This window comes from Vombatus ursinus, unplaced genomic scaffold, assembly GCF_900497805.2.
Source record: "Vombatus ursinus unplaced genomic scaffold, bare-nosed wombat genome assembly UNPS02014786.1, whole genome shotgun sequence".
Classification (NCBI taxonomy): Eukaryota; Metazoa; Chordata; class Mammalia; order Diprotodontia; family Vombatidae; genus Vombatus; species Vombatus ursinus.
The window spans coordinates 42,571,733-42,578,989 of record NW_020954564.1 but is presented as its reverse complement, the minus strand read 5'-3'; the positions used below and the strand labels follow the sequence as shown (position 1 = coordinate 42,578,989).

Sequence of the window (7,257 nt, the reverse complement as noted above, 5' to 3'; positions counted from 1 at the left end):
CAGCAAGTTTTGTCTTACAGTAAGACTGAATTTGCTTCTTTGTCATCGTCCCACACTGCTCTTAGTTCTGCCCTCAGACCCTTGAGATCCTTGAAGTCAGCCATCATGTATCCACTCCTCCCCCTCCCCCAGACTTCTCCAGGCTAAGTATTCCTTCACCCAATCCTCCAGGTCTGGAAGGCCTTGATTATCTCTAATTGCATTCTTTCCAGATGAGCTGGAGAGGCTGCGGTAGAGCTGGGTACCTTGGAGGATTGATGGTCTTCCTTCCCAGATCCTGAAATCACTACAGATGGGTCCTGGTCACAACCAAGAAAGTGGGAAACACACTCCAGCATAATCATACCTTTTTGACAAAAAAAATTAGTGGAAGGCTTGCAGCCTGCTGCAACTTGTGTGGGAGTTACCTAATCTCTTCTGAAAGAAGAAATCTTCTGGCTTTACATGGAAGAGAATTTTCTCTTCTTGGATAAGGAGGACTGAGTAAGATGATCTGCCCCACCTCATCCTGTGTGACAATTTTCTTTAAGGAAGCAATTTAACAATAAGGAAAACGCTGCATCACCCAAATTACTCTAAAAGGAAATGACCAAAGTACACATTACTTGGGCTTGTGGCTTCAGGTGGAAATGGTTCTTCACCTAAGAAGAGGAAGTCCCTCTGTAGCCTTCCACCCAACTAGCAAAGGAGACCTAACTTCACCTACAAAATGGGCAAAGGGGCCTTTATTGCTTTAAGCCCAAGCAATAAAGGCCTCCGACAAAGAAGTCTAGACTAGCTGACTTTGGGCAAGTCATTTCTCTTCTTGAAACCTCAGTTTCCTCAACTATAAAACAAATGGGGTGGACCAGATGACTTCTAAGGTCCTTCCTGACTGCTCTGTGAATCTGGAGAGAGCACTTGTGCCATTTCTGTGCATTCAATCTGTTAAAAGAAATCTTGGTTTGGGCCCTGCCCTGGTCAATAAGGCAAATGCAGCAAAAGAAAGTTAAAAGGATTTTATTTAGCACACCAAGGCAGCTTGCAGTTGGGTGAGGCTGGCCTGGGAATTCAAAGTGCTCCACGCTTCTCTTGATGGGAGTAAACAACTTCCAAGGGGGCAATTAGGGGGTATAGTGGATAGAGGATTGGGCCTGAAGTCAGGAAGACTCATCTTACTAGCTGTGTTGACCCTGGACAAGTCACTTAACCCTGTTTGCCTCCATTTCATCATCTGTAAAATGAGCTGGAGAAGGAAATGGCAAACCATTCTAGTATCTTTGCCAAGAAAAACCCAAATGGGGTCATGAAAAGTCAGACACAACTCAACAACAAAAACAACTTCCATATAAAGGCAAAAGTATTTTTTATTAATACACATAATTATGAGGAGGTCGGGTTAGTGCCACCTCAGCTCTTCCCTCATTACAGTATCGTAGGGAGATGGGATTAGTGCACATGTGCCATCTTATGCAGTCTAGCTGCCATTCAAAGCCTAAACAAAGTTTTAAAATGGAGTCACTTTGACTGACTCAGCACAAGTAATTGACTCTGGACAAACCTGCTGTGGATTGGCAAAGGTGCTTTATGCCTCAGGAACTTTCCTCATCTGTAAAATGGAAATACTTTCACTTGCCCCTACCTCTTTTATCATCAGATAAAGAAAATTCAGAGTTCATGAACATGGAACACAGAATAGTACAGGGGCACATACTAATCCTAGGGACACTATAGTAGTAGCTGCCTTATAAGATGACATCAAGCCATTCATAGTTACCCCTGGAATTGAGTCGTTCAACTAAATCTGTATTCACATAATTATACTCTTATCTAGCCCACATTTCTTTACCTCACTCACAAAGATAAAGTGAGAAACTTTGTCAAACTTTTACTGAAATTTAGTAAATTATACATATAACATTCTCATGATTGAGATCTATAGAAATAAACTCTACAAGTCAGGAGTTCTTAACCTTTTTCTCCCATGGACTTCTTTGGCAGTCTGACGAAACGTATAGACCTCTTCTCAGAATAATGTTTTTAAATGCATAAAATATGATCGATAAAATTACAAAGGAAACAAATTATATTGAAATAGTTATTGAAATATATTTTTAAAAGCTCACAGACATATAGGAAAAAACAATTCCTCCAGGATGCCCTGGGTAAGTATGGTTCCTCTTCAGAAATTCAAAGTATTTAAAATTATTCAAGAAGATCAATAGGAAGACATTAGTATGATGAGCATGAAGACCATTGGAGAACACATTGCAAATCATATCCAATATGAACCTGACTTTCTCTTCTGCAAGGATGTAGACCAAGTCTTTAAGAGTTATGGTTTCATGGTGTGTTGTGGGAGTGGTCTCGAAAGAATTCACAGACTCAGACCATCTCCAACACAAGCAAAGACATTTATTGAGAATAACACTCTCCAGCAGGCTGAATTCCAAGAAGGAAGCTACAACTTTGATAAGACAAGACAGGCAATTTTATAGTGCAATAGTGCTGGTTACACAACAGAAAATAGTAACATTAAAAAGGCAAGAGGGGTTTGTCAAGGGATTAGGTATTAGGGAAAGGGTCCCAGCCTTGATAGAACTACTCATGTGATTACCCATAATGCATATAGGAAAAAAAATCCATTGGAGGGGCATGTATATATGATAATGATACTATAATAAGCCTCTCTAGGCCATAAGTTCACCCAAAGGACAGCTTTTGCTATTACTGCACAGGTGTCTACTTAGGGAAAGTCCCTTCCATTGTTTTGGGGTCCACATCCTGTTTGGGCATCCTGGTGGTGCTGCTTTCTGATTGCCTGGCTATTGTGATCTTGTGTGAGATTAGATGGATTTGGTTGTGGTTGAGTGCATGGACACACCTGCTGTTTCTGTGAGAAATATGAGAATTGGGTCTTTGGGCAGTGGCTAGAATTCCATCACATGGACATGCCTCCTGTTCTACTGGGGCATATTTGGGATATTGGGTCTAGGGGGCCTGTGGCATGGTTAAAGCCAGATTATGTGGTCAAATCAGGACATGCCTGCTGTTAGGAAGCTAGAATATTGAGGCTGGGGCCAGCTTTATTAGGATTCCATCAAGAGTATCTTTGGGGTGGAGACCCTGAGGGAATCTGTAGCACAGTGCCAAGCATAGCAGCATAAAGACAAATCATATAATTTCACTTATGAGAGGAGACCTTTATCAGCAGCATGTATGTATTGGGGTGATAGAGACATATTACCTACCGTGCAGCCATTTTTGGAGGTTCTCCCTTTTGGGTTTTAAATCTCACCTGAGCAGCAATGATTTAAAGTAATCCTTCAGGATAAGAAAAATAACATTGAAAGCCACTTAAACAACTATTTCTTTTTAAGCAAACCCACTAAAATATTATCACCAGAATATTTCTGGGATTATCTTATTGGCAAATATTAAACTAGCCAAGATCGCTTGGCAGACAAAACAATTTGATATCATTAGAAATAAATCTTTGTATGTTTGATTTGGTTTCATTTTGAAAGTAAGTGGAAAAGACAATCTGAAAACCTTTTCTATTTAGTCTTCATTCAGTCATTCAATAAATATTTATTAAGTGCTCACTATGGATAAAACCCCATGTTGGTTGTTGGGAATATAAAATTAGATCTGACTACCTATGCTCTGAACGTGTTTAAAACTTAATGGAAGAAAGGATAAGTACATAGAATGATACAAGAGAGAAATTATGCTGGACTCATCAGGAAGACCTGGCTTCATGTCCCACTGACATGGTTTAGGGGTGCTGGGAACCCCAAAATGTCAGGTACAGGGTGGTGTCATCTGGCTTGAATTCACACACTCAAACCATCTTCCAGTCAAGTGGCAAAGTTTTATTGTGACAGTCAATAGAAGCCGGCAAAGTTCCTTAGGGAACTTGGCAAACTAATGAGGAAGATGCTGATGCTTATGTACAAAAGGGACAATGAAAGTATCTGGGTGGGATTAAGGAGTGGTAAGTATATGCAAGTAGTCTGGGATGGGCCAGTGCCTGGGATGGAGGCTCCAGTGGTCTGGGCTGCTGAAATGTATGGGAAAATTCAGGGAGTCAACAGAGATAGCTTTGCTAATGGGATAAGTTGATTCTGTTTCAGGCACCACAGAGTCCTTGGGTCAGGCATCCTTGTACCTGTACTGCTAGCCTTTATCTGAGGAATTATAGGGTCAACTCTGTATGTGCCTATAACAAGGAGAAAATTTTCTCACAGGAGTCTACTGAGATTGGGGGTGCTTCCGGAGAGAAGGTATTTGCCTTTTGGGATCCAATTCCCATCACCCCATTATCACCTCCAGGATGGATATCTATTTTGCTTCCAGTTCCTCAATACCACAAAAAGTGTTGCTATAAACATTTGGGTGTTATATAGGGCCTTTCTACTGCTTACACAAGAACCTTCTCCCATTTCCCTGGAGACTATCTTGTCCCTTTCTCTCTATTTTTACTCCCCACCTGTGCCCCAAGAAGCTGTAGCACACACAGCAGCCTTATCCTATAAAACTGTCTTGGTAGATGGACTAAATCAGGTTGAGGGAAACTGATAAGCCTCATACCCATTGGTGAGGTAGGGGGATGACTAGCCCACGCATTCGAAGACATCCCCTGATGGAATGAGGGAATGAGATGAACTTGTTTCAACAGTCATGAAAATGACTGAAGCACGCACTGCAGAGCTCTTAGAGCTTAGTCAGACATCGAAGATGCCAAAATGCATCCTGGGCCATCACCAGTCATTTTGACTTCTGTTTTGCTGCTGTACTTTGATGACTCTGAAAGAGAGAGTGAGGCTGATGACTTTGTGCAACTCTGCCTCACTTAAATACAATTCATGAGAAGTCAAGACATAGCTCCATGATGCCATTGGTCTTCTTGGAAAAGGAAGAACAACGACTGGAATTTATTAGTCATGTGACCATAGGCAAGTCTCTTAACGTTTTTGAGTACAGTTTCCTCATCTGTTAAATGAGGGGTCTGAACCAGATGGCTTCTGAGGTCTCTAGTGGCTCTCAATATTATGAATTGGTAGAATGTAAGCTCCTTGAGGGCAGGGCCTCCCTGCACAGTTCCCAGCACATAATGTGTGCTTAATAAATTATTATTAACTTCGGAGAGGTCTGGGCAAAGTGCTATGAAAAATTTGAAGAGGGAGAGATGACTCATCTGGGGAGGGGGAGAAAGAATACTTTGGAGAGTTGGTGCTTGAAGAAAGGGGAGATTTTAGGGGAGAGACATCTGGAAAGTCCAGTCTAGGCAAAGGGGACAGGATAAGCAAAAAGGAGGTGGAAGAGGGAAGGACAATAGAGAAAAGAGAATATTCTACTTCAGCCAGAATGTAGAATATTTGAAAGGGAGTAGAATAAAATAAAGCTGGACTTGTAAGCTAGAGCCAGATTGACCAGGACTTTAAATGCCTGTCAGTCATTTACACTTCATTCAAAAGCCAATGGGGAGCTTTTAACAGTTTCTGAGTAGTTTCTAATCACAGTAATGCATTAGAAAAATTAGTCAGATAGCATGGGGCTATTACTGTATTCAATCTCAGTCTCCAAGGAAAATTCTGAAATCTTAGGACTTAGATCTAAGCAAACATATTTAAAGAAAAACTAGCAAATAAATATACACGTGTTTATATGATAAGACCAGCATATTTTAAGAAAAAATAATGTATCTTCTCACATATCTTGAATTACATTATAGATCATGAAGAAAAACCGTTAAAATTTTTGTGAATTGTTCACATTTTGGATTTCAAGAAATACTCTTTTTTGGGGGGGAGCAGGGAGGAAATCAAAAACTCCCCTATCAGCTTCCTAACCCCACGAACTTGTACTTCAAGTTAAGCAATTTCTTTTGTTAAGGATTGGAATCTTTATCCCCTTTTGTCACAGATCTAGTCCAAGATATGTCAAGATTGAGGTGGTTTCACATTCTGACACATCGTCTACTTCTACTATTGTCAAAGCCTCATTCTTCTTTACAAGGCAAAGATAAAATAAATAAATAAATGACCAGAGTTAGATGGCAAAAGGAAGGAGGAAACGTTTATTCGATAAGTAGTTCACAACCAGAAGAAGTGATGACACAGGTGGCAAAGAATCACTTGAGGAATTGACGTGTGTATATAGAAAGTGACCTCCAGGTGGTGGAACCAGATTTCAATGGAGAATCTATGGCACAATCTCACACAGTATGATCTTTGTATGGGTCCGTCTGAATACATACCGGATTTAAAAAAAAAACAAAAAACTTCTTTTTGTCCAGACCTATGATTTCATCAGGTGGGGAAAGTCTCTTTCCTGATTCATATTAGCAACTGTTTTGCAACTTAGAGAGCAGCTTAGGCCACCGAGAAGTTAAGCGACCAGCCCAGAGTCCTACAGTCAACATACGTCAGAGATGGAATTTGAACTCAATTCTTCCTAACTCTGAGGCCTGGTTTCTATACACTATGGAACATTACCTCTGAGACAGATGATAAAAAGTTGTATGGAGAGGGAGAGAGAGAGAGAGAGAGATGATAGGTCTACATATTTGTAAATAGATATGGATATAGATAGAATATAAATATGAAGAGAGAGACACAGAAAGATGGGCGATGCATTAGGAAGCTGGTGATGCAGTAAATAGAACATCAGCCCTAGAGTCAGGAAAACCTGAGTTCAAATTTGACCTCAGACACTTACTAGCTGTGTGACCCTGGGCAAGTCACTTAACCTCTGTTTGTCTCAGTTTCTTCAAATGTAAAATGGGAATAACAATAGCACTTATTTCTCAAGGTTATTGTGTGGATCGAATGAGGTAACTGTAAAGTGCTTGGCACAGTACCTCTCACATAGTAAGTGCTATATAAATGTTAGCTGTTAAATTAGATAAGGATATGAATGTAGATATAGATGCTGTTAAAACTTCACTAATGCTTTTGGGACATTTTACATATAAACACACATATATATACATATATCTCCAACTATACATATGTGTATACTTGTGTCTGCACATTTGTATTCCACTAAAGTCCTCCTCCAGTGCTTCATCCCATCATGGAGGTGACCCTGCACTTACAAAGGTCATGCCAATGGAAGGCACATCCTGGCAGGTCCTACTAAGTTGAAAAGGCTCCTGGTGATGGACTGTGTGTCTCTTGACTAATGGCCTAAGTGTAAAGAAGCTTATCACTAGAAGGCTGACTAACCAGAGTGGAGTTGAGATGGGGTGTGTGGGCAGGGGTGGGTCCTGGC

At 40.6% G+C, this 7,257-nt stretch overlaps 1 pseudogene; it reads left to right on the top strand.

Annotated features, from left to right (window-relative positions):
• Positions 1-212: 212 nt before the first annotated feature.
• LOC114047240 lies at positions 213-3,487 on the top strand (annotated as a pseudogene).
• Positions 3,488-7,257: the final 3,770 nt, after the last annotated feature.